Source organism: Athene cunicularia, assembly GCF_003259725.1.
Source record: "Athene cunicularia isolate RWA chromosome 25 unlocalized genomic scaffold, athCun1 chr25_part1, whole genome shotgun sequence".
Taxonomy (NCBI): domain Eukaryota; kingdom Metazoa; phylum Chordata; class Aves; order Strigiformes; family Strigidae; genus Athene; species Athene cunicularia.
Genome location: NW_020799134.1, coordinates 1,357,172 through 1,365,627, shown reverse-complemented (window position 1 = coordinate 1,365,627; position 8,456 = coordinate 1,357,172). Strand labels below are relative to the sequence as shown.

Sequence of the window (8,456 nt, the reverse complement as noted above, 5' to 3'; positions counted from 1 at the left end):
GAAGCCCAGTAACGTGCATTACACCATTACAGCATCTTTATCCCACGTTGTGCTGGGTTTGTGTGTGTGGTGGGGCTGGGGGCGGGGGGGGGGCTGTAAGAAGCTTCTCAAAGCTCCCCAGGTGGGACCCACCTCTGGCCGAGGCCGAGGCTGTGACGGCGGCTGCAGCTCTGCAATAATTTCCTCCTGAGAATATTCAGTGTCACCTACAGCAGCTGACTGGGGAAGCAGCAGGCAAGAGAATGAACCCACCAGTTAGAACGAACCATTTCCTCTACATTTCTGGGCATATACTCCCTCCACTCTCACAAAGATCCTGATTGTAAAAGGCCTGATCGAATGGAGAACACTTCAGCGTCATCGTAAGGACACCCGGACCAACAGATATGTCTGTGCATTTCCGTATCTCTCAGGAGGAAGATGCTGCATTTTGAGGTCATGATCTTGGCAACAGTACAGCATGTGATCTCCAGGCATCTGAATGCTTCGAACAGAGCCAAAAAAATCCCCGAGCTAAACCCACAAGGAATGTCACAAACAAACATCCATTTTAAGCTGATGGTTTATTTCCAGTTCCTAGAGGCCACAGATTAAAAAAATCCTTAAAACAATCTGTTTCCCAGGTAAAAGTACACCATTCATTCCTCTCCTTGCCTTCCCAAAGCACTGCTGACTGTATTTCTTCACAGCATGGGGCAGAAATGGCTAAGCCTGTTGCTCATTTTTGCATATGAGCGGATTCGTGACTCGCTGCAGACTGCTGACCTCAGCGTGGTGGAATGTTCTGGGCACATATGCCACTGGAAAGAACGAAAAGAAAAAAAAAAAAAAAGTCAAAGTCAGTCACAGCTCCAGCAAATGTCAGAGCAGGCCATCTGCACAGTCAGTGTAGCTGTATTTCTCAGCCATTCTGGGACGTTATTATTGCATATGCACACTTCAAAATGCTAGGGGTAGAGTTTACCAAAGTGTTACTGCTCGTTCGGTTCTGCTCCCACTGAAGACAGACCCCCATGAATTCCAGTAGGAGCAGAATTTGGACAATTTGGAAAGCCTGGGGGAAAAAAAAACGCCTCTCATTTAAGAAAGTTCAAATTTTGCCTGATTATACCTGGGGATTTGAAACAGCTTTCATGTTACAGCGTTCTTTGGGTGGTTTTATATGACAAGAACTGGCCCAAGTGAGGACTGGACACGACAAGCACAATGGGAGGAGTCAGTGGACACTCACCCACTGATTTTCAGCTTAGGAGTAGCAAAACCTCCTGACAATCCTGACTGCTTGGACTAGGCAGCAGATCAGGTCTCTTTAGGTCTAGCTTAAAGACATCGACACAAAAGCAATCTGGCACCACTGACTCCAAAATAAAACACTAAGACATACAGCCATGTTGTGGGTAACAACAACCCAAAACCAACACACAAAACCATTTCTCCCCTTTTATTCACCTGACATCTTGGGGAAGTTTTACTGTGCAGCACCCAAACCCGTTTTTCAAATTTTAAATGGAATTTAGTAGGCACTGATCTGCAGACTGCAAAAGTAAAGCACTCACCTGAGAATGCCTGGCAGGTTCATGATCCTGCACATGCTCATTCTGAAAAAGCAGGGGAGGATTTTAAAGCATTTATTTTACAAAGCCTACCCCTAGTGATTATCTTCTGTTATCTGGAAGCATCCAGAGGCCCCCACCACTAATAGGCACCATTTGTGCCTGACATCTCGTGCAACTACCTTACAGAGACAACCCCACGGAAGAGCAAAGCAGCAGATACTCCGCACAACGCAGTATCGCAGGGCACAGCAGAGCAAAGGCAAGGACTCCTACATCCCAACACAGTCACACCCACGAAACTCCACCGACCCTTCACGGGTCCTGCTCAACACGCTGCCAGAATATGGTGTTATTTGCGTTTCATTTTGATGGCGTGTAAAAACATCGATTCAAAAAAAACCCTCAGAACCATTCCAAACCAAGCTCTGCCATTTTGCACAGGATCTCATTTTCATTTCCCGCAATACCTGCAGGCTCCTACTTTGCAGACCTCTATGCTTAACACCTTCGAAGGTCTGTATTCCCCAACCGCCTCTGGACTCGTCACAGCTGGCACCAAGCCAGCAGCACGGCAGGGTGAACGGCCTGTCAGGACACCACCAATTAAATTTAGGATCCGGTTTAATGAATGCCTGGCTCAGCTGGAAGTTTCTCTACTAAACTAGTAAGCTTGCTTGTATGCAATTTGGTTCAGGTCATTTCAAATCCACAACTGGCATCATAATTTTAAGCATCTTAACAAAATAAAATTAAAATCAACCCATTACCATGGAATATTTAGATTTATGCAACCTTTCTTTACCAAAAGAAGAATGGTTTGTCACAAGTTTTTCTGCTACCTCTTGAGAGCTGAACCTCACTCTCCCAGGAGCTGGAATAATGGAGACAAGCTGAGAGCTTGCCCTCCTAACTCGAGTGACTCCACATTTGTTGCAATTAGGAGCAGGTACCACCAGCTCCGTCCGGACTGAGTTCAGGGATGGGGTTAGACGCTCACTACAGAAACAGCAGTGTCACTATCGGATAGTCCTGCCCTGGGGCTGCTTGTTGAAACCCCACAGCTCAGCTGGTGGAAAAGTTCATGAGACTGTTGACCATCTCTTCAGGGTAGTCAGCTGGCTCGGGTTCAAGAGCCCTTATTGTTGGGTGGAGGCAAACGGTCCATGGCCACCTCCACAGGGCTGGGCCACAACTCCTTCCATCAGGCTTGTGACCTGCCTGCAGTTCTGTTTCTGACCTTCCCTTGAGACACGGCCAAACACATTCCAAAGCTTTTTCGGTGATGCAAACAAGGATAAAAATAAAGCTCTCACCTATGAACCCAGCCAAAAGCCGAATGCAGTTCTGGGCTACCTGACTGGAGGCAGCATTCTAGCGTGCCATTCCCAAGCCACGTAGGAACCACAAAGTTTTTAGACATTCAGACACTTGAACAAGTGAATACTGTAGTGGGAAATCCAAGGAGCTGCTATTACACCTTCAACTGCCCGGTCACAGCAGATGCAGAGATCTTGTTAACTGACCACCGTACTATCACGCTGTAAAGCAATTCATTCACGCTCACTGAAGAAGTTCTGTCCAATATGTACAGAACTCACTTGGTATTAGCACAAGCCTAACTTTGCAAAAGTGACTGCTCCACATCTCATTATATAAATAACAGAAAGAATACCAAAATTGGCACACACTGGAAAAGAACAGCTGCTCAAGCCTGCGTACTGTAATGTGATTATTCATGAAGCATTCAAAAGGCAGAGATCTAATCCAGGGTCACCTGCCTAAAACAGCCAGACTAGATCTGAAAACCTGTCAGTCAGTGGAACTACCACAGGAGCAGAAAAGGGAACCAGCTTCACACTGTGAACTGTACATGAGGATTCCTTCGAGCATCCTTCTGTCTTGTAGAATTACAGGTACATCGTTCCTTTATTTTGTGATGCTTCTGTACTGCAGGTATGCATCAGTATTTCTGACAGGGTCTAAAAGTAGTTTTCCCTACCATAGTCTCACTTCTCTACCGCCTGTGTCACAGGTTGGCTGTATATAAAACAGCCAAATGTGTCACGAGTTTCTCCCTTCAAGAGACTCAGCAAGAGGGCTGGGCATGGAATTGGTTTTCCTGCCCTCTAACTTTTTTTATCATTTTTACTCCAAACTTATGACAGAGAGTTTAAATCTTGATGGAAAAAAGAAAAAAAAAAACACACAAAAAAACCCCAACAACCAAAACCCAACTGTTTCATTCAGACATCTCTGGTATCTTATGTGCTGATTTATAGACACTAAAATTACAGTGAAATGCCAACTGGCATAAAACTGCACTTTGAAAAATGTCAGAATGCAACCTTTTGATCATCTGCCATGTTTTTTCCTCATTTTCTCCTGGAAAAGCTTGTCAAACTCACTCCACAATATTCCTGCTTTGATAAATTCTCCTGCTGTGAGGAATGTATTTCATGTGCAAACTCGATCCCCTTCCACTCAGCATGAAAATCAGGAGTCAAGAGTGCAGCCTCAAAACCAGCCCAGGTGAGAACCAACTAACTTCAGTGCAACAAAAATGTCTTCTTTGACTTCACGCTTTTCACATAGAACTGTGAAGTAATCAAGTATAAACTCCTCAGCTTGATGCTTAAGAATGCATTGCACATGGCAATCCACTTTTGTTAGATTTAGGTTGTTCAGATAAGCCCCTTCCAACCTTTCTCTTTTTCCTTGGAACAGCTGAATTTTTCCTGTAAAAAACAGGACTGTATCAAGGGAGGCTGTTGAACCTCTTTTCAGATTCTTCTTCCAAATTTTCAAAGCTGAAGGGGAAATAAAACAAATCAAATTAAATGTAACTGTGTTTCTGGAGAAAAATACCTTGTTTAGTACATGCATGTGTCTATCCATACCTACGTACACAGAGAGAGGGGAGAAGAGGTAAGTGCACACACGTGGAATGTATCAAACTAGTATATATCAATCCAACTTTGGGATGAAAATGTACAAACCAGCTTCTGCATTTGTAAGTCAGTACAAATTGATTACTTTCATTACATGTATTAAAATTAGGAAAAAAAAAAATCAGTCAGTGTCATGCTGGTGGCATGTAGCTCTGCTGGCCTGATTCATACAGGAGATGTGTCTGTGAGGGGAACCAAAAAAAAAGACAATAAACCAAATAAATAAATAAACCAGTAAAATAACTTCACATAAAAGTTACTACACTGGAATGAAAGCCACAACAATTCAACCCAGACTAAAAATGTCAAACTATTAAATCTTCTGGGGATATTCTAAAACCTGATGCTTTGGGGTGGGAATTAGCTTTGTGTTTGTTGGGGGGGGGATTGTATTTCCTCCCCTCATCTTGTTGCGAGAGGAAAAATACAACTGGCTCACGCTCTCGTGAAACCCCACACCCCTCCTGCCTCAGCCCACTCGGAGGGACGGTCCTTAGCTTTACCTACAACTCCTAAGCCGTGTTGTTGTTCCTAACAGCCGGATGAAAACAAACCACCCGATGGCATGGGATGGCACTTCTGGCTGCAGTGACTGCGCTGTCCTGTATAAACACCCTGGTCCAGCAAACGTGGGCAGCCAGGCAGGAGCCGAGGGAGGAACGGCATCTGAACAAAAGGCCATGAGCACAGCCGGGCAGATTATCAACACCACTGTCCGTGACACGGGAACAACGACATTTTCTACTCGTCTTCAATTCTGTTTGCTACGGAAAACCTGAAGTTGACAAAAGTTGGCAAGGTTGTTGGAGGGATGGCCCTTACACACTTGGAAGCATCCCAACAGACTCTGCTCTCTGAAGCAGCACTCCAAACTAACTGCATTCTGAAAGCTTTGCTACACAGAACGATCCTTCATTTTATCTCTAATCAATGGCCTTACGTTACTTTCCTTACATTACCTACCTATATCAACAGGAGCGTTACATGGGGCATCTCTCTGGCATCTTAGTTCAGGAAAGCAAACTATGCTAAAGGGAAACACGCCGAAGCCTACGAAAACTGATGTGACGTGATGGCTACGTGCTGGCGGGTCCTCCTGCTCTAATAGAAAAAGTCTCCAATTGATCTCAGTGGTGTTTCCATGATCCTTCAAGTGCCTTTGATAAAACCTGGAAACCCACTGCTAGACTGATTTTTCAGAACACCCTAAACGCAACAGAACAATGAAGTATCTCTCAGTACTGCCACGGACCAGTTACCTGAAATCTCACAACTCCCAGATGTCCCCATACACAATTCTTTCCTGCATTTTCCAAATGGCCCTGAGGGAGTTAACTCTCAGCAACTAAGATTATTTTCTTTTCCTTGCACTTGAACATGAAAAATCATTTGGAAGGTAGTAAAAAAGCCTCCCCAACCTTTCTTCTCATGTCGCAGATTCATTTTGCACAGAACTGCAAAGCAGCAGTGGTTGCCATGGTTACCTCCTCCTGGAGATAATATTAATGGAAACCAAAACTCCCATCCTGTCTGCGGAACAGTGATATTCAAGAAAAGAGCTGCAACAAGGTCCTCCACCTGCCATGTTCCTGCAGCACTGACCCGGGAGATCCTCTTGGCTTCGCATCCCCTGAGCTACGCTGACAGAGGGTCGTCCCTCACAGCACCAAGCCCTTGGCAAGACACGCTTTCTTCTTCTCCCCCTCCAAGCTCCCAGGCTGAATTCCCAGTGCTATTCTGGCTTTAAAACAAATGTCAACCAAACAGCCACCTGAAGCAAAACCAGATGGAAGAGGCCTGCTTTAAACCAGACCTCAGAGTCCCGCACCCCGCAGCTCAGTCCACTGGCCACGTGGTCAGTATGGACGTACCCCCCCCCCGCTGGGTTCTCTTTAGGTCAGTTTTAGATTTCTCAAATCACCAGGGCATTTTTAACTTGCAAACTACAAATATCTCTTACACCGATATATATATATACATATATATATATATATATATATATATATATATGCGTATATATATAACAGCAGTGACAGAATTCTTTGTCACAGGTTTCTGAAATTCTTGCTGCACAGGGTAGAAACTCCTGATGTGGCTCAGGCCAAGCTGGGTTGAGCCCTGGGAACACCAGCGCGTGGGCAGAAGAGTGTCTAGGAGGCAGCAGGTGCAGTGACACAGAGGAGAGCCCCACAGCTGTGCTGAGGTGGCTTCTTGGTGCCAGGGTACTTCTGTGACTTCTTTACTGCACTGCAATGTAAACACAGCCCGGGATTTCCAAAAACTAAAGATCAATCTTTAAAATGCGACTCCTTGGACAGTAATAACATTTCATCAGTTAACCACCCACACCCCTCACCAGTGGATTTTCTTTTTCTTTACGCTTCTTTGCTTCTTCTGCAGTAGCCAATAGTACCGAGGACTAAGGATATGGCTACAAAAAAGGGGCTTCTGTTCTGTGAGCTCTAAATAAACCTGCAATTCACAGTCTTTAAGATTGAGAAATCTTTTAAAAAGCTTAGAAACAAAAGAAATATAGCAGAGCTTCGGTTGAAGTTACTGACCTGTTTATTCCCCACTTCAAAAAAGAGTAGGCACAAAAAGCAAACGGAAATGGAAGTGGCCAGTGACCTTTAACAGGTATTTGTAAGGGCAATGCCCTCATCTGAGTAACTAATCCAGCCCTCTCTCCACTCCTCACACTCCCTCAGCCAAGCTAGTCAAAACCCCAAACCCTAAAACAAGGAATAAAAACGATTCCAGTGGTGATTGGAAAGTCCCTTTGCCACCAGCCTGGTACTGCTTCTCAGCCGCAGCACAGACTCGTGGAAACCTCCGAGCTGATGGCTGGTCTGGGGAAATCTTGACTTGTGGCACCCAAGCCACCATCATTTATTCTTCTATAAACAACAGTGTAATTATAACTGTAGTGCTGTTCTTCCTTCCAGACTTCAACATCAAAATCATCAACTTCTGTGCCCCACTGGCAATTAGCCAGCAGTATTTCAGTATTACCTCTGCCAGCTGAAATAATGCTGGTGTTCCACACAGTTCTGTTAAATCAGAAGGACCTGAACGGGATGTACTTGAAGAAATCTAAAGAAATAACAGAGGGGGAGAAGAAAAAACATTATTCTACCATCACAATTCTTTTATGTGTACCACACAGCTTTTGAACGGATTGTTTTCTCCCTCTTCCCAAAATTCATTCATAATATTATATATTGAAGTCCCGATCTGTGCATGCTGTTCTAAATAAAACCCTGCTCCACCACTGCTCCAGTGGACAACACCACTGGACCCTAAAAGCTATTTCCAGCTTTGAGGATCTTCTCAGGACTCTCTTCAAGGAGCAGGATGAACTGAAGCACAGGCTCTCTCACACACAAACCCCCTCAGCAGCTCAGCTCCAATCCACGCCACAATCAGCCCAGCTGGTGCGGCTCTCGAAGGCTTAGTTGGACACATGATTGCAAAATCATTTCATTGCCGTCCTTTAAGAAGGTCACTGCTGTCAGGCCTTGGCACTGCCACGTAAAAGTGATGCTACAAAACCAACACGAAACAGAAGCCCGCAAGCCTTTGGTGACCTTCACTGCTCCTCGGGGCAGAGGAGGCTGTCTCTGGCAAGCAGGTAGCTGATTATTCCCCAAAATCCTTTTCCTGTATCAGGTCATGAACTTCTTCAATACTTTAGAGTGTTTTGCATCGGTTTTGAGCTAGATGCAAAGAAATGATCTTTTCCTAAACAAATTAAAAGCATCAGGCTCCGGGCTGGCCATTAGTATGAAGAAGAGAACGTTCTGTCTTTGAGGACAGAGCCCATAATCTCTCGCAGTTTCTTATACTTGTTTCCTTAGACAGAGGTGGAGTTCTAGGGACTGAGGAACTGAAGTGTTTATAACCTCTGGCGAGTTGCGGAGGCGCCCGGCGACCGCCCCTCCTCGCCGCCGCC

The 8,456-nt window shown here is 45.1% G+C and overlaps 1 long non-coding RNA gene across 1 annotated transcript; it reads right to left on the bottom strand.

Annotated features, from left to right (window-relative positions):
• Positions 1–548: 548 nt before the first annotated feature.
• Positions 549–7,601, bottom strand: LOC113488691. Its single transcript, XR_003399964.1, has 2 exons — positions 7,517–7,601; positions 549–800 (listed from the first exon to the last, which is right to left on the bottom strand). It is a non-coding gene; the product is annotated as an uncharacterized LOC113488691 (long non-coding RNA).
• Positions 7,602–8,456: the final 855 nt, after the last annotated feature.